Genomic DNA, 27,795 nt, shown 5'->3' with positions numbered 1-27,795 from the left:
GGGACACTGCACTCAGTACATCTCCCAGCCCCAGTCCCTGGGACACTGCACTCAGTACATCTCCCAGCACAGATCCCTGAGAGACTGCACTCAGTACATCTCCCAGCCTAGTCCCTGGGACACTGCATTCAGTACATCTACCAGCCCCAGTCCCTGGGACGCTCCACTCAGTAAATCTCCCAGCCCCGGTCCCTGGGACATGCACTCAGTACATCTCCCAGCACTGATCCCTGGGACACTGCACTCAGTACATCTCCCAGCTCCAGTCCCTGGCACACTGCTCTCAGTACATCTCCCAGCACTGATCCCTAGGACACTGCACTCAGAACATCTCCCAGCACCGATTCCTGGGACACTGCACTCAGTACTTCTCCCAGCACCGATCCCTGGAATACTGCACTCAGTACATCTCCCAGCACTGATCCCTGGGACACTGCACTCAGTACATCTCCCAGCACTGATCCCTGGGACACTGCACTCAGAACATTTCCCAGCACTGATCACTGGGACACTGCACTCAGTACATCTGCCAGCACTGATCCCTGGGACACTGCACTCAGTACATCACCCAGTACTGATCCCTGGGACACTGCACTCAGTACATCTCCCAGCACCGATCGCTGAGAGAACTGCCCCCAGTACATCTCCCAGCGCCAGTCCCTGGAACACTGCACTCAGTACATCTCCCAGCACTGATCCCTGGGACACTGCACTCAGTACATCTCCCATCCCCCGTCCCTGGGACACTGCACTCAGTACATCTCCCAGCTCCAGTCCCTGGGACACTGCATTCAGTACATCACGCAGCCCCGCTCCCTGGGACACTGCACTCAGTACATCTCCCAGCCCCAGTCCCTGGGATGCTACACTCAGTACATCTCCCAGCCACGGCCCCTGGGACACTGCACTCAGTACATCTCCCAGCACTGATCCTTGGCACACTGCACTCAGTACATCTCTCAGCTCCAGTCCCTGGGACACTGCACACAGTACATCTCCCAGCCCCAGTCCCTGGGACGCTACACTCAGAACATCTCCCAGCACTGATCCCTGGGACACTGCACTCAGTACAGCTCCCAGCACCAATCCCTGGGGCACTGCATTCAGTAAATCTCCCAGCACCGATCCCTGGGACACTGCACTCAGTACATCTCCCAGCATCGATCCCTGGGACACTGCACTCAGTACATCTCCCAGCACTGATCCCTGGGACACTGCACTCAGTACATCTCCCAGCACCGATCGCTGAGAGAACTGCCCCCAGTACATCTCCCAGCTCCTGTCCCTGGGACACTGCATTCAGTACATCTCCCAGCCCCGGTCCCTGGGACACTGCATTCAGTACATCTCCCAGCCCCAGTCCCTGGGACGCTCCACTCAGTACATCTCCCAGCCCCGGTCCCTGGGACACTGCACTCAGTACATCTCCCAGCACTGATCCCTGGGAGACTGCACTCAGTACATCTCCCAGCTCCAGTTCCTGGGACACTGCACTCAGTACATCTCCCAGCTCCAGTCCCTGGGACACTGCTCTCAGTACATCTCCCAGCATTGATCCCTGGGACACTGCACTCAGAACATCTCCCAGCACCGATGCCTGGGACACTGCACTCAGTACATCTCCCAGCACTGGTCCCTGGGACACTGCACTCTGTACATCTCACAGCACTGATCCCTGGGACACTGCACTCAGTACATCTCCCAGCACCGATTCCTGGGACACTGCACTCAGTACATCTCGCAACATCGATCTCTGGGACACTGCACTCAGTACGTCTCCCATCCCCGGTCCCAGGGACACTGCACTCAGTACATCTCCCAGCTAGTCCCTGGGATGCTACACTCAGTACATCTCCCAGCCCCGGTCCCTGGGACACTGCACTCAGTACATCTCCCAGCACTGATCCTTGGCACACTGCACTCAGTACATCTCCCAGCCCCAGTCCCTGGGATGCTACACTCAGTACATCTCCCAGCCCCGGTCCCTGGGACACTGCACAGGGTACATCTCCCAGCCCCAGTCCCTGGGTCGCTACACTTAGAACATCTCTCAGCACTGATCCCTGGGACACTGCACTCAGTACATCTCCCAGGACCGATCACTGGGACACTGTACTCAGTTCATCTCTCAGCACCGATCCCTGGGACACTGCACTCAGTACATCTCCCTGCACTGATCCCTCGGACACTGCACTCAGCACATCTCCCAGCACCAATCCCTGGGGCACTGCATTCAGTACATCTCCCAGCACCGATCCCTGGGACACTGCACTCAGTACATCTCCCAGCACCGATCCCTGGGACACTGCACTCAGTACATCTCCCAGCACCGATCCCTGACAGACTGCACTCAGTACATCTCCCAGCTCCAGTCCCTGCGACAGTGCATTCAGTACATCACCGAGCCCCGGTCCCTGGGACACTGCACTCAGTACATCTCCCAGCCCCAGTCCCTGGGACGCTCCACTCAGTACATCTCCCAGCACCGATCCCTGAGATACTGCACTCAGTACATCTCCCAGCACTGATCCCTGGGAGACTGCACTCAGGACATCTCCCAGCTCCAGTCCCTGGGACACTGCTCTCAGTACATCTCCCAGCACTGATCCCTGGGACACTGCACTCAGTACATCTCTCAGCTCCAGTCCCGGGGACACTGCACACAGTACATCTCCCAGCCCCAGTCCCCGGGACGCTACACTCAGAACATCTCCCAGCACTGATCCCTGGGACACTGCACTCAGTACAGCTCCCAGCACCAATCCCTGGGAAACTGCATTCAGTAAATCTCCCAGCACCGATCCCTGGGACACTGCACTCAGTACATCTCCCAGCATCGATCCCTGGGACACTGCACTCAGTACATCTCCCAGCACTGATCCCTGGGACACTGCACTCAGTACATCTCCCAGCACCGATCGCTGAGAGAACTGCACCCAGTACATCTCCCAGCTCCTGTCCCTGGGACACTGCATTCAGTACATCTCCCAGCCCCGGTCCCTGGGACACTGCACTCAGTACATCTCCCAGCCCCAGTCCCTGGGACACTGCACTCAGTACATCTCCCAGCACAGATCCCTGAGAGACTGCACTCAGTACATCTCCCAGCCTAGTCCCTGGGACACTGCATTCAGTACATCTACCAGCCCCAGTCCCTGGGACGCTCCACTCAGTAAATCTCCCAGCCCCGGTCCCTGGGACATGCACTCAGTACATCTCCCAGCACTGATCCCTGGGACACTGCACTCAGTACATCTCCCAGCTCCAGTCCCTGGCACACTGCTCTCAGTACATCTCCCAGCACTGATCCCTAGGACACTGCACTCAGAACATCTCCCAGCACCGATTCCTGGGACACTGCACTCAGTACTTCTCCCAGCACCGATCCCTGGAATACTGCACTCAGTACATCTCCCAGCACTGATCCCTGGGACACTGCACTCAGTACATCTCCCAGCACTGATCCCTGGGACACTGCACTCAGAACATTTCCCAGCACTGATCACTGGGACACTGCACTCAGTACATCTGCCAGCACTGATCCCTGGGACACTGCACTCAGTACATCACCCAGTACTGATCCCTGGGACACTGCACTCAGTACATCTCCCAGCACCAATCCCTGGGACACTGCACTCAGTACATCTCCCAGCGCCAGTCCCTGGAACACTGCACTCAGTACATCTCCCAGCACTGATCCCTGGGACACTGCACTCAGTACATCTCCCATCCCCCGTCCCTGGGACACTGCACTCAGTACATCTCCCAGCTCCAGTCCCTGGGACACTGCATTCAGTACATCACGCAGCCCCGCTCCCTGGGACACTGCACTCAGTACATCTCCCAGCCCCAGTCCCTGGGATGCTACACTCAGTACATCTCCCAGCCACGGCCCCTGGGACACTGCACTCAGTACATCTCCCAGCACTGATCCTTGGCACACTGCACTCAGTACATCTCTCAGCTCCAGTCCCTGGGACACTGCACACAGTACATCTCCCAGCCCCAGTCCCTGGGACGCTACACTCAGAACATCTCCCAGCACTGATCCCTGGGACACTGCACTCAGTACAGCTCCCAGCACCAATCCCTGGGGCACTGCATTCAGTAAATCTCCCAGCACCGATCCCTGGGACACTGCACTCAGTACATCTCCCAGCATCGATCCCTGGGACACTGCACTCAGTACATCTCCCAGCACTGATCCCTGGGACACTGCACTCAGTACATCTCCCAGCACCGATCGCTGAGAGAACTGCCCCCAGTACATCTCCCAGCTCCTGTCCCTGGGACACTGCATTCAGTACATCTCCCAGCCCCGGTCCCTGGGACACTGCATTCAGTACATCTCCCAGCCCCAGTCCCTGGGACGCTCCACTCAGTACATCTCCCAGCCCCGGTCCCTGGGACACTGCACTCAGTACATCTCCCAGCACTGATCCCTGGGAGACTGCACTCAGTACATCTCCCAGCTCCAGTTCCTGGGACACTGCACTCAGTACATCTCCCAGCTCCAGTCCCTGGGACACTGCTCTCAGTACATCTCCCAGCATTGATCCCTGGGACACTGCACTCAGAACATCTCCCAGCACCGATGCCTGGGACACTGCACTCAGTACATCTCCCAGCACTGGTCCCTGGGACACTGCACTCTGTACATCTCACAGCACTGATCCCTGGGACACTGCACTCAGTACATCTCCCAGCACCGATTCCTGGGACACTGCACTCAGTACATCTCGCAACATCGATCTCTGGGACACTGCACTCAGTACGTCTCCCATCCCCGGTCCCAGGGACACTGCACTCAGTACATCTCCCAGCTAGTCCCTGGGATGCTACACTCAGTACATCTCCCAGCCCCGGTCCCTGGGACACTGCACTCAGTACATCTCCCAGCACTGATCCTTGGCACACTGCACTCAGTACATCTCCCAGCCCCAGTCCCTGGGATGCTACACTCAGTACATCTCCCAGCCCCGGTCCCTGGGACACTGCACAGGGTACATCTCCCAGCCCCAGTCCCTGGGTCGCTACACTTAGAACATCTCTCAGCACTGATCCCTGGGACACTGCACTCAGTACATCTCCCAGGACCGATCACTGGGACACTGTACTCAGTTCATCTCTCAGCACCGATCCCTGGGACACTGCACTCAGTACATCTCCCTGCACTGATCCCTCGGACACTGCACTCAGCACATCTCCCAGCACCAATCCCTGGGGCACTGCATTCAGTACATCTCCCAGCACCGATCCCTGGGACACTGCACTCAGTACATCTCCCAGCACCGATCCCTGGGACACTGCACTCAGTACATCTCCGAGCACTGATCCCTGGGACACTGAACTCAATACATCTCCCATCCCCCGTCCCTGGGACACTGCACTCAGTACATCTCCCAGCTCCAGTCCCTGGGACACTGCATTCAGTACATCACGCAGCCCCGCTCCCTGGGACACTGCACTCAGTACATCTCCCAGCCCCAGTCCCTGGGATGCTACACTCAGTACATCTCCCAGCCACGGCCCCTGGGACACTGCACTCAGTACATCTCCCAGCACTGATCCTTGGCACACTGCACTCAGTACATCTCTCAGCTCCAGTCCCTGGGACACTGCACACAGTACATCTCCCAGCCCCAGTCCCTGGGACGCTACACTCAGAACATCTCCCAGCACTGATCCCTGGGACACTGCACTCAGTACAGCTCCCAGCACCAATCCCTGGGGCACTGCATTCAGTAAATCTCCCAGCACCGATCCCTGGGACACTACACTCAGTACATCTCCCAGCATCGATCCCTGGGACACTGCACTCAGTACATCTCCCAGCACTGATCCCTGGGACACTGCACTCAGTACATCTCCCAGCACCGATCGCTGAGAGAACTGCCCCCAGTACATCTCCCAGCTCCTGTCCCTGGGACACTGCATTCAGTACATCTCCCAGCCCCGGTCCCTGGGACACTGCACTCAGTACATCTCCCAGCCCCAGTCCCTGGGACGCTCCACTCAGTACATCTCCCAGCCCCGGTCCCTGGGACACTGCACTCAGTACATCTCCCAGCACTGATCCCTGGGAGACTGCACTCAGTACATCTCCCAGCTCCAGTTCCTGGGACACTGCACTCAGTACATCTCCCAGCTCCAGTCCCTGGGACACTGCTCTCAGTACATCTCCCAGCATTGATCCCTGGGACACTGCACTCAGAACATCTCCCAGCACCGATGCCTGGGACACTGCACTCAGTACATCTCCCAGCACTGGTCCCTGGGACACTGCACTCTGTACATCTCACAGCACTGATCCCTGGGACACTGCACTCAGTACATCTCCCAGCACCGATTCCTGGGACACTGCACTCAGTACATCTCGCAACATCGATCTCTGGGACACTGCACTCAGTACGTCTCCCATCCCCGGTCCCAGGGACACTGCACTCAGTACATCTCCCAGCTAGTCCCTGGGATGCTACACTCAGTACATCTCCCAGCACTGATCCTTGGCACACTGCACTCAGTACATCTCCCAGCCCCAGTCCCTGGGATGCTACACTCAGTACATCTCCCAGCCCCGGTCCCTGGGACACTGCACAGGGTACATCTCCCAGCCCCAGTCCCTGGGTCGCTACACTTAGAACATCTCTCAGCACTGATCCCTGGGACACTGCACTCAGTACATCTCCCAGGACCGATCACTGGGACACTGTACTCAGTTCATCTCTCAGCACCGATCCCTGGGACACTGCACTCGGTACATCTCCCTGCACTGATCCCTCGGACAATGCACTCAGCACATCTCCCAGCACCAATCCCTGGGGCACTGCATTCAGTACATCTCCCAGCACCGATCCCTGGGACACTGCACTCAGTACATCTCCCAGCACCGATCCCTGGGACACTGCACTCAGTACATCTCCGAGCACTGATCCCTGGGACACTGAACTCAATACATCTCCCAGCACCGATCCCTGAGAGACTGCACTCAGTACATCTCCCAGCTCCAGTCCCTAGGACACGGCATTCAGTACATCACCCAGCCCCGGTCCCTGGGACACTGCACTCAGTACATCTCCCAGCCCCAGTCCCTGGGACGCTCCACTCAGTACATCTCCCAGCCCCGGTCCCTGGGACACTGCACTCAGTACACTCCCAGCACTGATCCCTGGGACACTGCACTCAGAACATCTCCCAGCACCGATCCCTGGGACACTGCACTCAGTACATCTCCCAGCACTGATCCCTCGGACACTGCACTCAGCTCATCTCCCATCACCGATCCCTGGGACACTGCACTCAGTACATCTCCCAGCTCCAGTCCCTGGGACACTGCTCTCAGTACATCTCCCAGCACTGATCCCTGGGACACTGCACTCAGAACATCTCCCAGCACCGATTCCTGGGATACTGCACTCAGTACATCTCCCAGCTCCAGTCCCTAGGACACTGCATTCAGTACATCACCCAGCCCCGGTCCCTGGGACACTGCACTCAGTACATCTCCCAGCCCCAGTCCCTGGGACGCTCCACTCAGTACATCTCCCAGCCCCGGTCCCTGGGACACTGCTCTCAGTACATCTCCCAGCAGTGATCCCTGGGACACTGCACTCAGTACATCTCCCAGCTCCAGTCCCTGGGACACTGCTCTCAGTACATCTCCCAGCACTGATCCCTGGGACACTGCACTCAGAACATCTCCCAGCACCGATCCCTGGGACACTGCACTCAGTACATCTCCCAGCACTGATCCCTCGGACACTGCCCTCAGCACATCTCCCATCACCGATCCCTGGGACACTGCACTCAGTACATCTCCCAACACTGATCCCTGGGACACTGCACTCAGTACATCTCCCAACACTGATCCCTGGGACACTGCACTCAGTTCATCTCCCAGCACTGATCCCAGGGACACTGCACTCAGTACATCTCCCAACACTGATCCCTGGGACACTGCACTCAGTACATCTCCCAGCTCCAGTCCCTGGGACACTGCTCTCAGTAAATCTCCCAGCACTGATCCCTGGGACACTGCACTCAGAACATCTCCCAGCACTGATCCCTGGGACACTGCACTCAGTACATCTGCCAGCACTGATCTCTGGGACACTGCACTCAGTACATCTCCCAGCGCCAGTCCCTGGAACACTGCACTCAGTACATCTCCCAGCACTGATCCCTGGGACACTGCACTCAGTACATCTCCCAGCACGGATCCCTGGGACACTGCACTCAGTACATCTCCCAGCGCCGATCCCTGGGACACTGCACTCAGTACATCTGCCAGCACTGATCCCTGGGACACTGCACTCAGTACATCTCCCAGCACCGATCCCTGAGAGACTGCACTCAGTACATCTCCCAGCTCCAGTTCCTGGGACACTGCATTCAGTACATCTCCCAGCCCCAGTCCCTGGGACGCTCCACTCAGTACATCTCCCAGCCCCGGTCCCTGGGACACTGCACTCAGTACATCACCCAGCACTGATCCCTGGGACACTGCACTCAGTACATCTCCCAGCTCCAGTCCCTGGGACACTGCTCTCAGTACATCTCCCAGCACTGATCCCTGGGACACTGCACTCAGAACATCTCCCAGCACCGATTCCTGGGACACTGCACTCAGTACATCTCCCAGCACCGATCCCTGGGACACTGCACTCAGTACATCTCCCAGCACTGATCCCTCGGACACTGCACTCAGCACATCTCCCAGCACCGATCCCTGGGACACTGCACTCAGTACATCTGCCAGCACTGATCCCAGGGACACTGCACTCAGTCCATCTCCCAGCACTGATCCCTGGGACACTGCACTCAGAACATCTCCCAGCACCGATTCCTGGGACACTGCACTCAGTACATCTCCCAGCACCGATCCCTGGGACACTGCACTCAGTACATCTCCCAGTACTGATCCCTGGGACACTGCACTCAGTACATCTCCCAGCACTGATCCCTCGGGCACTGCACTCAGCACATCTCCCAGCACCAATCCCTGGGGCACTGCATTCAGTAAATCTCCCAGCACCGATCCCTGGGACACTGCACTCAGTACATCTCCCAGCATCGATCCCTGGGACACTGCACTCAGTACATCTCCCAGCACTGATCCCTGAGACACTGCACTCAGTACATCTCCCAGCACTGATCCCTGGGACACTGCACTCAGTACATCTCCCAGCGCCGATCCCTGAGAGACTGCACTCAGTACATCTCCCAGCACTGATCACTGGGACACTGCACTCAGTACATCTCCCAGCACCGATCCCTGACAGACTGCACTCAGTACATCTCCCAGCTCCAGTCCCTGCGACAGTGCATTCAGTACATCACCGAGCCCCGGTCCCTGGGACACTGCACTCAGTACATCTCCCAGCCCCAGTCCCTGGGACGCTCCACTCAGTACATCACCCAGCACCGATCCCTGAGATACTGCACTCAGTACATCTCCCAGCACTGATCCCTGGGAGACTGCACTCAGGACATCTCCCAGCTCCAGTCCCTGGGACACTGCTCTCAGTACATCTCCCAGCACTGATCCCTGGGACACTGCACTCAGAAAATCTGCCAGCACCGATTCCTGGGACACTGCACTCAGTACATCTCCCAGCACAGATCCCTGAGAGACTGCACTCAGTACATCTCCCAGCCTGGTCCCTGGGACACTGCATTCAGTACATCTCCCAGCCCCGGTCCCTGGGACATGCACTCAGTACATCTCCCAGCACTGATCCCTGGGACACTGCACTCAGTACATCTCCCAGCTCCAGTCCCTGGCACACTGCTCTCAGTACATCTCCCAGCACTGATCCCTAGGACACTGCACTCAGAACATCTCCCAGCACCGATTCCTGGGACACTGCACTCAGTACTTCTCCCAGCACCGATCCCTGGAACACTGCACTCAGTACATCTCCCAGCACTGATCCCTGGGACACTGCACTCAGTACATCTCCCAGCACTGATCCCTGGGACACTGCACTCAGAACATTTCCCAGCACTGATCCCTGGGACACTGCTCTCAGTACATCTGCCAGCACTGATCCCTGGGACACTGCAATCAGTACATCACCCAGTACTGATCCCTGGGACACTGCACTCAGTACATCTCCCAGCGCCAGTCCCTGGAACACTGCACTCTGTACATCTCCCAGCGCTGATCCCTGGGACACTGCACTCAGTACATCTCCCATCCCCCGTCCCTGGGACACTGCACTCAGTACATCTCCCAGCTCCAGTCCCTGGGACACTGCATTCAGTACATCACGCAGCCCCGCTCCCTGGGACACTGCACTCAGTACATCTCCCAGCCCCAGTCCCTGGGATGCTACACTCAGTACATCTCCCAGCCACGGTCCCTGGGACACTGCACTCAGTACATCTCCCAGCACTGATCCCTGGCACACTGCACTCAGTACATCTCTCAGCTCCAGTCCCTGGGACACTGCACACAGTACATCTCCCAGCCCCAGTCCCTGGGACGCTACACTCAGAACATCTCCCAGCACTGATCCCTGGGACACTGCACTCAGTAGAGCTCCCAGCACCGATCCCTGGGGCAGTGCACTCAGTCCATCTCTCAGCACCGATCCCTGGGACACTGCACTCTGTATATCTCCCAGCACTGATCCCTCGGGCACTGCACTCAGCACATCTCCCAGCACCAATCCCTGGGGCACTGCATTCAGTAAATCTCCCAGCACCGATCCCTGGGACACTGCACTCAGTACATCTCCCAGCATCGATCCCTGGGACACTGCACTCAGTACATCTCCCAGCACTGATCCCTGGGACACTGCACTCAGTACATCTCCCAGCACTGATCCCTGGGACACTGCACTCAGTACATCTCCCAGCGCCGATCCCTGAGAGACTGCACTCAGTACATCTCCCAGCACCGATCCCTGGGACACTGCACTCAGTACATCTCCCAGCGCCAGTCCCTGGAACACTGCACTCAGTACATCTCCCAGCACTGATCACTGGGACACTGCACTCAGTACATCTCCCAGCACCGATCCCTGACAGACTGCACTCAGTACATCTCCCAGCTCCAGTCCCTGCGACAGTGCATTCAGTACATCACCGAGCCCCGGTCCCTGGGACACTGCACTCAGTACATCTCCCAGCCCCAGTCCCTGGGACGCTCCACTCAGTACATCTCCCAGCCCCGGTCCCTGGGACACTGCACTCAGTACATCTCCCAGCACTGATCCCTGGGAGACTGCACTCAGTACATCTCCCAGCTCCAGTCCCTGGGACACTGCTCTCAGTACATCTCCCAGCATTGATCCCTGGGACACTGCACTCAGAACATCTCCCAGCACCGATGCCTGGGACACTGCACTCAGTACATCTCCCAGCACTGGTCCCTGGGACACTGCACTCTGTACATCTCACAGCACTGATCCCTGGGACACTGCACTCAGTACATCTCCCAGCACCGATTCCTGGGACACTGCAGTCAGTACATCTCGCAACATCGATCTCTGGGACACTGCACTCAGTACGTCTCCCATCCCCGGTCCCAGGGACACTGCACTCAGTACATCTCCCAGCCTCAGTCCCTGGGATGCTACACTCAGTACATCTCCCAGCCCCGGTCCCTGGGACACTGTACTCAGTACATCGCCCAGCACTGATCCTTGGCACACTGCACTCAGTACATCTCCCAGCCCCAGTCCCTGGGATGCTACACTCAGTACATCTCCCAGCCCCGGTCCCTGGGACACTGCACAGGGTACATCTCCCAGCCCCAGTCCCTGGGTCGCTACACTTAGAACATCTCTCAGCACTGATCCCTGGGACACTGCACTCAGTACATCTCCCAGGACCGATCACTGGGACACTGTACTCAGTTCATCTCTCAGCACCGATCCCTGGGACACTGCACTCAGTACATCTCCCTGCACTGATCCCTCGGACACTGCACTCAGCACATCTCCCAGCACCAATCCCTGGGACACTGCACTCAGTACATCTCCCAGCACGGATCCCTGGGACACTGCATTCAGTACATCAACCAGCCCCGGTCCCTGGGACACTGCACTCAGTACATCTCCCAGCACTGATCCCTGGGACACTGAACTCAATACATCTCCCAGCACCGATCCCTGAGAGACTGCACTCAGTACATCTCCCAGCTCCAGTCCCTAGGACACGGCATTCAGTACATCACCCAGCCCCGGTCCCTGGGACACTGCACTCAGTACATCTCCCAGCCCCAGTCCCTGGGACGCTCCACTCAGTACATCTCCCAGCCCCGGTCCCTGCGACACTGCACTCAGTACACTCCCAGCACTGATCCCTGGGACACTGCACTCAGTACATCTCCCAGCTCCAGTCCCTGGGACACTGCTCTCAGTACATCTCCCAGCACTGATCCCTGGGACACTGCACTCAGAACATCTCCCAGCACCGATCCCTGGGACACTGCACTCAGTACATCTCCCAGCACTGATCCCAGGGACACTGCACTCAGCTCATCTCCCATCACCGATCCCTGGGACACTGCACTCAGTACATCTCCCAGCTCCAGTCCCTGGGACACTGCTCTCAGTACATCTCCCAGCACTGATCCCTGGGACACTGCACTCAGAACATCTCCCAGCACCGATTCCTGGGATACTGCACTCAGTACATCTCCCAGCTCCAGTCCCTAGGACACTGCATTCAGTACATCACCCAGCCCCGGTCCCTGGGACACTGCACTCAGTACATCTCCCAGCCCCAGTCCCTGGGACGCTCCACTCAGTACATCTCCCAGCCCCGGTCCCTGGGACACTGCACTCAGTACACTCCCAGCAGTGATCCCTGGGACACTGCACTCAGTACATCTCCCAGCTCCAGTCCCTGGGACACTGCTCTCAGTACATCTCCCAGCACTGATCCCTGGGACACTGCACTCAGAACATCTCCCAGCACCGATCCCTGGGACACTGCACTCAGTACATCTCCCAGCACTGATCCCTCGGACACTGCACTCAGCACATCTCCCATCACCGATCCCTGGGACACTGCACTCAGTTCATCTCCCAGCACTGATCCCAGGGACACTGCACTCAGTACATCTCCCAACACTGATCCCTGGGACACTGCACTAAGTACATCTCCCAGCTCCAGTCCCTGGAACACTGCACTCTGTGCATCTCCCAGCGCTGATCCCTGGGACACTGCACTCAGTACATCTCCCAGCTCCAGTCCCTGGGACATTGCATTCAGTACATCACGCAGCCCCGCTTCCTGGGACACTGCACTCAGTACATCTCCCAGCCCCAGTCCCTGGGATGCTACACTCAGTACATCTCCCAGCCACGGTCCCTGGGACACTGCACTCAGTACATCTCCCAGCACTGATCCCTGGCACACTGCACTCAGTACATCTCTCAGCTCCAGTCCCTGGGACACTGCACACAGTACATCTCCCAGCCCCAGTCCCTGGGACGCTACACTCAGAACATCTCCCAGCACTGATCCCTGGGACACTGCACTCAGTACAGCTCCCAGCACCGATCCCTGGGACAGTGCACTCAGTCCATCTCTCAGCACCGATCCCTGGGACACTGCACTCTGTATATCTCCCAGCACTGATCCCTCGGGCACTGCACTCAGCACATCTCCCAGCACCAATCCCTGGGGCACTGCATTCAGTAAATCTCCCAGCACCGATCCCTGGGACACTGCACTCAGTACATCTCCCAGCATCGATCCCTGGGACACTGCACTCAGTACATCTCCCAGCACTGATCCCTGGGACACTGCACTCAGTACATCTCCCAGCACTGATCCCTGGGACACTGCACTCAGTACATCTCCCAGCGCCGATCCCTGAGAGACTGCACTCAGTACATCTCCCAGCACCGATCCCTGGGACACTGTACTCAGTACATCTCCCAGCGCCAGTCCCTGGAACACTGCACTCAGTACATCTCCCAGCACTGATCACTGGGACACTGCACTCAGTACATCTCCCAGCACCGATCCCTGACAGACTGCACTCAGTACATCTCCCAGCTCCAGTCCCTGCGACAGTGCATTCAGTACATCACCGAGCCCCGGTCCCTGGGACACTGCACTCAGTACATCTCCCAGCCCCAGTCCCTGGGACGCTCCACTCAGTACATCTCCCAGCACCGATCCCTGAGATACTGCACTCAGTACATCTCCCAGCACTGATCCCTGGGAGACAGCACTCAGGACATCTCCCAGCTCCAGTCCCTGGGACACTGCTCTCAGTACATCTCCCAGCACTGATCCCTGGGACACTGCACTCAGTACATCTCTCAGCTCCAGTCCCGGGGACACTGCACACAGTACATCTCCCAGCCCCAGTCCCCGGGACGCTACACTCAGAACATCTCCCAGCACTGATCCCTGGGACACTGCACTCAGTACAGCTCCCAGCACCAATCCCTGGGAAACTGCATTCAGTAAATCTCCCAGCACCGATCCCTGGGACACTGCACTCAGTACATCTCCCAGCATCGATCCCTGGGACACTGCACTCAGTACATCTCCCAGCACTGATCCCTGGGACACTGCACTCAGTACATCTCCCAGCACCGATCGCTGAGAGAACTGCACCCAGTACATCTCCCAGCTCCTGTCCCTGGGACACTGCATTCAGTACATCTCCCAGGCCCGGTCCCTGGGACACTGCACTCAGTACATCTCCCAGCCCCAGTCCCTGGGACACTGCACTCAGTACATCTCCCAGCACAGATCCCTGAGAGACTGCACTCAGTACATCTCCCAGCCTAGTCCCTGGGACACTGCATTCAGTACATCTACCAGCCCCAGTCCCTGGGACGCTCCACTCAGTAAATCTCCCAGCCCCGGTCCCTGGGACATGCACTCAGTACATCTCCCAGCACTGATCCCTGGGACACTGCACTCAGTACATCTCCCAGCTCCAGTCCCTGGCACACTGCTCTCAGTACATCTCCCAGCACTGATCCCTAGGACACTGCACTCAGAACATCTCCCAGCACCGATTCCTGGGACACTGCACTCAGTACTTCTCCCAGCACCGATCCCTGGAATACTGCACTCAGTACATCTCCCAGCACTGATCCCTGGGACACTGCACTCAGTACATCTCCCAGCACTGATCCCTGGGACACTGCACTCAGAACATTTCCCAGCACTGATCACTGGGACACTGCACTCAGTACATCTGCCAGCACTGATCCCTGGGACACTGCACTCAGTACATCACCCAGTACTGATCCCTGGGACACTGCACTCAGTACATCTCCCAGCACCAATCCCTGGGACACTGCACTCAGTACATCTCCCAGCGCCAGTCCCTGGAACACTGCACTCAGTACATCTCCCAGCACTGATCCCTGGGACACTGCACTCAGTACATCTCCCATCCCCCGTCCCTGGGACACTGCACTCAGTACATCTCCCAGCTCCAGTCCCTGGGACACTGCATTCAGTACATCACGCAGCCCCGCTCCCTGGGACACTGCACTCAGTACATCTCCCAGCCCCAGTCCCTGGGATGCTACACTCAGTACATCTCCCAGCCACGGCCCCTGGGACACTGCACTCAGTACATCTCCCAGCACTGATCCTTGGCACACTGCACTCAGTACGTCTCTCAGCTCCAGTCCCTGGGACACTGCACACAGTACATCTCCCAGCCCCAGTCCCTGGGACGCTACACTCAGAACATCTCCCAGCACTGATCCCTGGGACACTGCACTCAGTACAGCTCCCAGCACCAATCCCTGGGGCACTGCATTCAGTAAATCTCCCAGCACCGATCCCTGGGACACTGCACTCAGTACATCTCCCAGCATCGATCCCTGGGACACTGCACTCAGTACATCTCCCAGCACTGATCCCTGGGACACTGCACTCAGTACATCTCCCAGCACCGATCGCTGAGAGAACTGCCCCCAGTACATCTCCCAGCTCCTGTCCCTGGGACACTGCATTCAGTACATCTCCCAGCCCCGGTCCCTGGGACACTGCACTCAGTACATCTCCCAGCCCCAGTCCATGGGACGCTCCACTCAGTACATCTCCCAGCCCCGGTCCCTGGGACACTGCACTCAGTACATCTCCCAGCACTGATCCCTGGGAGACTGCACTCAGTACATCTCCCAGCTCCAGTTCCTGGGACACTGCACTCAGTACATCTCCCAGCTCCAGTCCCTGGGACACTGCTCTCAGTACATCTCCCAGCATTGATCCCTGGGACACTGCACTCAGAACATCTCCCAGCACCGATGCCTGGGACACTGCACTCAGTACATCTCCCAGCACTGGTCCCTGGGACACTGCACTCTGTACATCTCACAGCACTGATCCCTGGGACACTGCACTCAGTACATCTCCCAGCACCGATTCCTGGGACACTGCACTCAGTACATCTCGCAACATCGATCTCTGGGACACTGCACTCAGTACGTCTCCCATCCCCGGTCCCAGGGACACTGCACTCAGTACATCTCCCAGCTAGTCCCTGGGATGCTACACTCAGTACATCTCCCAGCCCCGGTCCCTGGGACACTGCACTCAGTACATCTCCCAGCACTGATCCTTGGCACACTGCACTCAGTACATCTCCCAGCCCCAGTCCCTGGGACACTGCACTCAGTACATCTCCCAGCCCCAGTCCCTGGGATGCTACACTCAGTACATCTCCCAGCCCCGGTCCCTGGGACACTGCACAGGGTACATCTCCCAGCCCCAGTCCCTGGGTCGCTACACTTAGAACATCTCTCAGCACTGATCCCTGGGACACTGCACTCAGTACATCTCCCAGGACCGATCACTGGGACACTGTACTCAGTTCATCTCTCAGCACCGATCCCTGGGACACTGCACTCAGTACATCTCCCTGCACTGATCCCTCGGACACTGCACTCAGCACATCTCCCAGCACCAATCCCTGGGGCACTGCATTCAGTACATCTCCCAGCACCGATCCCTGGGACACTGCACTCAGTACATCTCCCAGCACCGATCCCTGGGACACTGCACTCAGTACATCTCCGAGCACTGATCCCTGGGACACTGAACTCAATACATCTACCATCCCCCGTCCCTGGGACACTGCACTCAGTACATCTCCCAGCTCCAGTCCCTGGGACACTGCATTCAGTACATCACGCAGCCCCGCTCCCTGGGACACTGCACTCAGTACATCTCCCAGCCCCAGTCCCTGGGATGCTACACTCAGGACATCTCCCAGCCACGGCCCCTGGGACACTGCACTCAGTACATCTCCCAGCACTGATCCTTGGCACACTGCACTCAGTACATCTCTCAGCTCCAGTCCCTGGGACACTGCACACAGTACATCTCCCAGCCCCAGTCCCTGGGACGCTACACTCAGAACATCTCCCAGCGCCAGTCCCTGGAACACTGCACTCAGTACATCTCCCAGCACTGATCCCTGGGACACTGCACTCAGTACATCTCCCATCCCCCGTCCCTGGGACACTGCACTCAGTACATCTCCCAGCTCCAGTCCCTGGGACACTGCATTCAGTACATCACGCAGCCCCGCTCCCTGGGACACTGCACTCAGTACATCTCCCAGCCCCAGTCCCTGGGATGCTACACTCAGTACATCTCCCAGCCACGGCCCCTGGGACACTGCACTCAGTACATCTCCCAGCACTGATCCTTGGCACACTGCACTCAGTACATCTCTCAGCTCCAGTCCCTGGGACACTGCACACAGTACATCTCCCAGCCCCAGTCCCTGGGACGCTACACTCAGAACATCTCCCAGCACTGATCCCTGGGACACTGCACTCAGTACAGCTCCCAGCACCAATCCCTGGGGCACTGCATTCAGTAAATCTCCCAGCACCGATCCCTGGGACACTGCACTCAGTACATCTCCCAGCATCGATCCCTGGGACACTGCACTCAGTACATCTCCCAGCACTGATCCCTGGGACACTGCACTCAGTACATCTCCCAGCACCGATCGCTGAGAGAACTGCCCCCAGTACATCTCCCAGCTCCTGTCCCTGGGACACTGCATTCAGTACATCTCCCAGCCCCGGTCCCTGGGACACTGCACTCAGTACATCTCCCAGCCCCAGTCCATGGGACGCTCCACTCAGTACATCTCCCAGCCCCGGTCCCTGGGACACTGCACTCAGTACATCTCCCAGCACTGATCCCTGGGAGACTGCACTCAGTACATCTCCCAGCTCCAGTTCCTGGGACACTGCACTCAGTACATCTCCCAGCTCCAGTCCCTGGGACACTGCTCTCAGTACATCTCCCAGCATTGATCCCTGGGACACTGCACTCAGAACATCTCCCAGCACCGATGCCTGGGACACTGCACTCAGTACATCTCCCAGCACTGGTCCCTGGGACACTGCACTCTGTACATCTCACAGCACTGATCCCTGGGACACTGCACTCAGTACATCTCCCAGCACCGATTCCTGGGACACTGCACTCAGTACATCTCGCAACATCGATCTCTGGGACACTGCACTCAGTACGTCTCCCATCCCCGGTCCCAGGGACACTGCACTCAGTACATCTCCCAGCTAGTCCCTGGGATGCTACACTCAGTACATCTCCCAGCCCCGGTCCCTGGGACACTGCACTCAGTACATCTCCCAGCACTGATCCTTGGCACACTGCACTCAGTACATCTCCCAGCCCCAGTCCCTGGGACACTGCACTCAGTACATCTCCCAGCCCCAGTCCCTGGGATGCTACACTCAGTACATCTCCCAGCCCCGGTCCCTGGGACACTGCACAGGGTACATCTCCCAGCCCCAGTCCCTGGGTCGCTACACTTAGAACATCTCTCAGCACTGATCCCTGGGACACTGCACTCAGTACATCTCCCAGGACCGATCACTGGGACACTGTACTCAGTTCATCTCTCAGCACCGATCCCTGGGACACTGCACTCAGTACATCTCCCTGCACTGATCCCTCGGACACTGCACTCAGCACATCTCCCAGCACCAATCCCTGGGGCACTGCATTCAGTACATCTCCCAGCACCGATCCCTGGGACACTGCACTCAGTACATCTCCCAGCACCGATCCCTGGGACACTGCACTCAGTACATCTCCGAGCACTGATCCCTGGGACACTGAACTCAATACATCTACCATCCCCCGTCCCTGGGACACTGCACTCAGTACATCTCCCAGCTCCAGGCCCTGGGACACTGCATTCAGTACATCACGCAGCCCCGCTCCCTGGGACACTGCACTCAGTACATCTCCCAGCCCCAGTCCCTGGGATGCTACACTCAGGACATCTCCCAGCCACGGCCCCTGGGACACTGCACTCAGTACATCTCCCAGCACTGATCCTTGGCACACTGCACTCAGTACATCTCTCAGCTCCAGTCCCTGGGACACTGCACACAGTACATCTCCCAGCCCCAGTCCCTGGGACGCTACACTCAGAACATCTCCCAGCACTGATCCCTGGGACACTGCACTCAGTACAGCTCCCAGCACCAATCCCTGGGGCACTGCATTCAGTAAATCTCCCAGCACCGATCCCTGGGACACTGCACTCAGTACATCTCCCAGCATCGATCCCTGGGACACTGCACTCAGTACATCTCCCAGCACTGATCCCTGGGACACTGCACTCAGTACATCTCCCAGCACCGATCGCTGAGAGAACTGCCCCCAGCACATCTCCCAGCTCCTGTCCCTGGGACACTGCATTCAGTACATCTCCCAGCCCCGGTCCCTGGGACACTGCACTCAGTACATCTCCCAGCCCCAGTCCCTGGGACGCTCCACTCAGTACATCTCCCAGCCCCGGTCCCTGGGACACTGCACTCAGTACATCTCCCAGCACTGATCCCTGGGAGACTGCACTCAGTACATCTCCCAGCTCCAGTTCCTGGGACACTGCACTCAGTACATCTCCCAGCTCCAGTCCCTGGGACACTGCTCTCAGTACATCTCCCAGCATTGATCCCTGGGACACTGCACTCAGAACATCTCCCAGCACCGATGCCTGGGACACTGCACTCAGTACATCTCCCAGCACTCGTCCCTGGGACACTGCACTCTGTACATCTCACAGCACTGATCCCTGGGACACTGCACTCAGTACATCTCCCAGCACCGATCCCTGACAGACTGCACTCAGTACATCTCCCAGCTCCAGTCCCTGCGACAGTGCATTCAGTACATCACCGAGCCCCGGTCCCTGGGACACTGCACTCAGTACATCTCCCAGCCCCAGTCCCTGGGACGCTCCACTCAGTACATCTCCCAGCACCGATCCCTGAGATACTGCACTCAGTACATCTCCCAGCACTGATCCCTGGGAGACTGCACTCAGGACATCTCCCAGCTCCAGTCCCTGGGACACTGCTCTCAGTACATCTCCCAGCACTGATCCCTGGGACACTGCACTCAGAACATCTCCCAGCACCGATTCCTGGGACACTGCACTCAGTACATCTCCCAGCACAGATCCCTGAGAGACTGCACTCAGTACATCTCCCAGCCTAGTCCCTGGGACACTGCATTCAGTACATCTACCAGCCCCAGTCCCTGGGACGCTCCACTCAGTACATCTCCCAGCCCCGGTCCCTGGGACATGCACTCAGTACATCTCCCAGCACTGATCCCTGGGACACTGCACTCAGTACATCTCCCAGCTCCAGTCCCTGGGACACTGCTCTCAGGACATCTCCCAGCACTGATCCCTAGGACACTGCACTCAGAACATCTCCCAGCACCGATTCCTGGGACACTGCACTCAGTACTTCTCCCAGCACCGATCCCTGGAACACTGCACTCAGTACATCTCCCAGCACTGATCCCTGGGACACTGCACTCAGTACATCTCCCAGCACTGATCCCTGGGACACTGCACTCAGAACATTTCCCAGCACTGATCCCTGGGATACTGCTCTCAGTACATCTGCCAGCACTGATCCCTGGGACACTGCACTCAGTACATCTCCCAGCACCGATCGCTGAGAGAACTGCCCCCAGTACATCTCCCAGCTCCTGTCCCTGGGACACTGCATTCAGTACATCTCTCAGCCCCGGTCCCTGGGACACTGCACTCAGTACATCTCCCAGCTCCAGTCCCTGGGACACTGCTCTCAGTACATCTCCCAGCATTGATCCCTGGGACACTGCACTCAGAACATCTCCCAGCACCGATGCCTGGGACACTGCACTCAGTACATCTCCCAGCACTGGTCCCTGGGACACTGCACTCTGTACATCTCACAGCACTGATCCCTGGGACACTGCACTCAGTACATCTCCCAGCACCGATTCCTGGGACACTGCACTCAGTACATCTCGCAACATCGATCTCTGGGACACTGCACTCAGTACGTCTCCCATCCCCGGTCCCAGGGACACTGCACTCAGTACATCTCCCAGCTAGTCCCTGGGATGCTACACTCAGTACATCTCCCAGCCCCGGTCCCTGGGACACTGCACTCAGTACATCTCCCAGCACTGATCCTTGGCACACTGCACTCAGTACATCTCCCAGCCCCAGTCCCTGGGATGCTACACTCAGTACATCTCCCAGCCCCGGTCCCTGGGACACTGCACAGGGTACATCTCCCAGCCCCAGTCCCTGGGTCGCTACACTTAGAACATCTCTCAGCACTGATCCCTGGGACACTGCACTCAGTACATCTCCCAGGACCGATCACTGGGACACTGTACTCAGTTCATTTCTCAGCACCGATCCCTGGGACACTGCACTCAGTACATCTCCCTGCACTGATCCCTCGGACAATGCACTCAGCACATCTCCCAGCACCAATCCCTGGGGCACTGCATTCAGTACATCTCCCAGCACCGATCCCTGGGACACTGCACTCAGTACATCTCCCAGCACCGATCCCTGGGACACTGCACTCAGTACATCTCCGAGCACTGATCCCTGGGACACTGAACTCAATACATCTCCCAGCACCGATCCCTGAGAGACTGCACTCAGTACATCTCCCAGCTCCAGTCCCTAGGACACGGCATTCAGTACATCACCCAGCCCCGGTCCCTGGGACACTGCACTCAGTACATCTCCCAGCCCCAGTCCCTGGGACGCTCCACTCAGTACATCTCCCAGCCCCGGTCCCTGGGACACTGCACTCAGTACACTCCCAGCACTGATCCCTGGGACACTGCACTCAGAACATCTCCCAGCACCGATCCCTGGGACACTGCACTCAGTACATCTCCCAGCACTGATCCCTCGGACACTGCACTCAGCTCATCTCCCATCACCGATCCCTGGGACACTGCACTCAGTACATCTCCCAGCTCCAGTCCCTGGGACACTGCTCTCAGTACATCTCCCAGCACTGATCCCTGGGACACTGCACTCAGAACATCTCCCAGCACCGATTCCTGGGATACTGCACTCAGTACATCTCCCAGCTCCAGTCCCTAGGACACTGCATTCAGTACATCACCCAGCCCCGGTCCCTGGGACACTGCACTCAGTACATCTCCCAGCCCCAGTCCCTGGGACGCTCCACTCAGTACATCTCTCAGCCCCGGTCCCTGGGACACTGCTCTCAGTACATCTCCCAGCAGTGATCCCTGGGACACTGCACTCAGTACATCTCCCAGCTCCAGTCCCTGGGACACTGCTCTCAGTACATCTCCCAGCACTGATCCCTGGGACACTGCACTCAGAACATCTCCCAGCACCGATCCCTGGGACACTGCACTCAGTACATCTCCCAGCACTGATCCCTCGGACACTGCCCTCAGCACATCTCCCATCACCGATCCCTGGGACACTGCACTCAGTACATCTCCCAACACTGATCCCTGGGACACTGCACTCAGTACATCTCCCAACACTGATCCCTGGGACACTGCACTCAGTTCATCTCCCAGCACTGATCCCAGGGACACTGCACTCAGTACATCTCCCAACACTGATCCCTGGGACACTGCACTCAGTACATCTCCCAGCTCCAGTCCCTGGGACACTGCTCTCAGTAAATCTCCCAGCACTGATCCCTGGGACACTGCACTCAGAACATCTCCCAGCACTGATCCCTGGGACACTGCACTCAGTACATCTGCCAGCACTGATCTCTGGGACACTGCACTCAGTACATCTCCCAGCGCCAGTCCCTGGAACACTGCACTCAGTACATCTCCCAGCACTGATCCCTGGGACACTGCACTCAGTACATCTCCCAGCACGGATCCCTGGGACACTGCACTCAGTACATCTCCCAGCGCCGATCCCTGGGACACTGCACTCAGTACATCTGCCAGCACTGATCCCTGGGACACTGCACTCAGTACATCTCCCAGCACCGATCCCTGAGAGACTGCACTCAGTACATCTCCCAGCTCCAATTCCTGGGACACTGCATTCAGTACATCTCCCAGCCCCAGTCCCTGGGACGCTCCACTCAGTACATCTCCCAGCCCCGGTCCCTGGGACACTGCACTCAGTACATCACCCAGCACTGATCCCTGGGACACTGCACTCAGTACATCTCCCAGCTCCAGTCCCTGGGACACTGCTCTCAGTACATCTCCCAGCACTGATCCCTGGGACACTGCACTCAGAACATCTCCCAGCACCGATTCCTGGGACACTGCACTCAGTACATCTCCCAGCACCGATCCCTGGGACACTGCACTCAGTACATCTCCCAGCACTGATCCCTCGGACACTGCACTCAGCACATCTCCCAGCACCGATCCCTGGGACACTGCACTCAGTACATCTGCCAGCACTGATCCCAGGGACACTGCACTCAGTCCATCTCCCAGCACTGATCCCTGGGACACTGCACTCAGTACATCTCCCAGCTCCAGTCGCTGGGACACTGCTCTCAGTACATCTCCCAGCACTGATCCCTGGGACACTGCACTCAGAACATCTCCCAGCACCGATTCCTGGGACACTGCACTCAGTACATCTCCCAGCACCGATCCCTGGGACACTGCACTCAGTACATCTCCCAGTACTGATCCCTGGGACACTGCACTCAGTACATCTCCCAGCACTGATCCCTCGGGCACTGCACTCAGCACATCTCCCAGCACCAATCCCTGGGGCACTGCATTCAATAAATCTCCCAGCACCGATCCCTGGGACACTGCACTCAGTACATCTCCCAGCATCGATCCCTGGGACACTGCACTCAGTACATCTCCCAGCACTGATCCCTGGGACACTGCACTCAGTACATCTCCCAGCACTGATCCCTGGGACACTGCACTCAGTACTTCTCCGAGCGCCGATCCCTGAGAGACTGCACTCAGTACATCTCCCAGCACCGATCCCTGGGACACTGCACTCAGTACATCTCCCAGCGCCAGTCCCTGGAACACTGCACTCAGTACATCTCCCAGCACTGATCACTGGGACACTGCACTCAGTACATCTCCCAGCACCGATCCCTGACAGACTGCACTCAGTACATCTCCCAGCTCCAGTCCCTGCGACAGTGCATTCAGTACATCACCGAGCCCCGGTCCCTGGGACACTGCACTCAGTACATCTCCCAGCCCCAGTCCCTGGGACGCTCCACTCAGTACATCTCCCAGCACCGATCCCTGAGATACTGCACTCAGTACATCTCCCAGCACTGATCCCTGGGAGACTGCACTCAGGACATCTCCCAGCTCCAGTCCCTGGGACACTGCTCTCAGTACATCTCCCAGCACTGATCCCTGGGACACTGCACTCAGAAAATCTGCCAGCACCGATTCCTGGGACACTGCACTCAGTACATCTCCCAGCACAGATCCCTGAGAGACTGCACTCAGTACATCTCCCAGCCTAGTCCCTGGGACACTGCATTCAGTACATCTACCAGCCCCAGTCCCTGGGACGCTCCACTCAGTACATCTCCCAGCCCCGGTCCCTGGGACATGCACTCAGTACATCTCCCAGCACTGATCCCTGGGACACTGCACTCAGTACATCTCCCAGCTCCAGTCCCTGGCACACTGCTCTCAGTACATCTCCCAGCACTGATCCCTAGGACACTGCACTCAGAACATCTCCCAGCACCGATTCCTGGGACACTGCACTCAGTACTTCTCCCAGCACCGATCCCTGGAACACTGCACTCAGTACATCTCCCAGCACTGATCCCTGGGACACTGCACTCAGTACATCTCCCAGCACTGATCCCTGGGACACTGCACTCAGAACATTTCCCAGCACTGATCCCTGGGACACTGCTCTCAGTACATCTGCCAGCACTGATCCCTGGGACACTGCAATCAGTACATCACCCAGTACTGATCCCTGGGACACTGCACTCAGTACATCTCCCAGCGCCAGTCCCTGGAACACTGCACTCTGTACATCTCCCAGCGCTGATCCCTGGGACACTGCACTCAGTACATCTCCCATCCCCCGTCCCTGGGACACTGCACTCAGTACATCTCCCAGCTCCAGTCCCTGGGACACTGCATTCAGTACATCACGCAGCCCCGCTCCCTGGGACACTGCACTCAGTACATCTCCCAGCCCCAGTCCCTGGGATGCTACACTCAGTACATCTCCCAGCCACGGTCCCTGGGACACTGCACTCAGTACATCTCCCAGCACTGATCCCTGGCACACTGCACTCAGTACATCTCTCAGCTCCAGTCCCTGGGACACTGCACACAGTACATCTCCCAGCCCCAGTCCCTGGGACGCTACACTCAGAACATCTCCCAGCACTGATCCCTGGGACACTGCACTCAGTAGAGCTCCCAGCACCGATCCCTGGGACAGTGCACTCAGTCCATCTCTCAGCACCGATCCCTGGGACACTGCACTCTGTATATCTCCCAGCACTGATCCCTCGGGCACTGCACTCAGCACATCTCCCAGCACCAATCCCTGGGGCACTGCATTCAGTAAATCTCCCAGCACCGATCCCTGGGACACTGCACTCAGTACATCTCCCAGCATCGATCCCTGGGACACTGCACTCAGTACATCTCCCAGCACTGATCCCTGGGACACTGCACTCAGTACATCTCCCAGCACTGATCCCTGGGACACTGCACTCAGTACATCTCCCAGCGCCGATCCCTGAGAGACTGCACTCAGTTCATCTCCCAGCACCGATCCCTGAGACACTGCACTCAGTACATCTCCCAGCGCCAGTCCCTGGAACACTGCACTCAGTACATCTCCCAGCACCGATTCCTGGGACACTGCACTCAGTACTTCTCCCAGCACCGATCCCTGGAACACTGCACTCAGTACATCTCCCAGCACTGATCCCTGGGACACTACACTCAGTACATCTCCCAGCACTGATCCCTGGGACACTGCACTCAGTACATCTCCCAGCTCCAGTCGCTGGGACACTGCTCTCAGTACATCTCCCAGCACTGATCCCTGGGACACTGCACTCAGTACATCTCCCAGCACTGATCCCTGGGACATTGCACTCAGCACATCTCCCAGCACTGATCCCTGGGACACTGCACTCAGAACATTTCCCAGCACTGATCACTGGGACACTGCTCTCAGTACATCTGCCAGCACTGATCCCTGGGACACTGCACTCAGTACATCACCCAGTACTGATCCCTTGGACATCCACTCAGTACATCTCCCAGCGCCAGTCCCTGGAACACTGCACTCAGTACATCTCCCAGCACTGATCCCTGGGACACTGCACTCAGTACATCTCCCATCCCCCGTCCCTGGGACACTGCACTCAGTACATCTCCCAGCTCCATTCCCTGGGACACTGCATTCAGTACATCACGCAGCCCCGTTCCCTGGGACACTGCACTCAGTACATCTCCCAGCCCCAGTCCCTGGGATGCTACACTCAGTACATCTCCCAGCCACGGCACCTGGGACACTGCACTCAGTACATCTCCCAGCACTGATCCCTGGCACACTGCACTCAGTACATCTCTCAGCTCCAGTCCCTGGGACACTGCACACAGTACATCTCCCAGCCCCAGTCCCTGGGACGCTACACTCAGAACATCTCCCAGCACTGATCCCTGGGACACTGCACTCAGTGCAGCTCCCAGCACCAATCCCTGGGGCACTGCATTCAGTAAATCTCCCAGCACCGATCCCTGGGACACTGCACTCAGTACATCTCCCAGCATCAATCCCTGGGACACTGCACTCAGTACATCTCCCAGCACTGATCCCTGGGACACTGCACTCAGTACATCTCCCAGCACCGATCGCTGAGAGAACTGCACCCAGTACATCTCCCAGCTCCTGTCCCTGGGACACTGCATTCAGTACATCTCCCAGCCCCGGTCCCTGGGACACTGCACTCAGTACATCTCCCAGCCCCAGTCCCTGGGACGCTCCACTCAGTACATCTCCCAGCCCCGGTCCCTGGGACACTGCACTCAGTACATCTCCCAGCACTGATCCCTGGGAGACTGCACTCAGTACATCTCCCAGCTCCAGTCCCTGGGACACTGCTCTCAGTACATCTCCCAGCATTGATCCCTGGGACACTGCACTCAGAACATCTCCCAGCACCGATGCCTGGGACACTGCACTCAGTACATCTCCCAGCACTGGTCCCTGGGACACTGCACTCTGTACATCTCACAGCACTGATCCCTGGGACACTGCACTCAGTACATCTCCCAGCACCGATTCCTGGGACACTGCAGTCAGTACATCTCGCAACATCGATCTCTGGGACACTGCACTCAGTACGTCTCCCATCCCCGGTCCCAGGGACACTGCACTCAGTACATCTCCCAGCCTCAGTCCCTGGGATGCTACACTCAGTACATCTCCCAGCCCCGGTCCCTGGGACACTGCACTCAGTACATCTCCCAGCACTGATCCTTGGCACA

This window comes from Scyliorhinus torazame, chromosome 8 (assembly GCF_047496885.1).
Source record: "Scyliorhinus torazame isolate Kashiwa2021f chromosome 8, sScyTor2.1, whole genome shotgun sequence".
Lineage (NCBI taxonomy): Eukaryota > Metazoa > Chordata > Chondrichthyes > Carcharhiniformes > Scyliorhinidae > Scyliorhinus > Scyliorhinus torazame.
Note: the sequence above shows the minus strand (reverse complement) of the source record.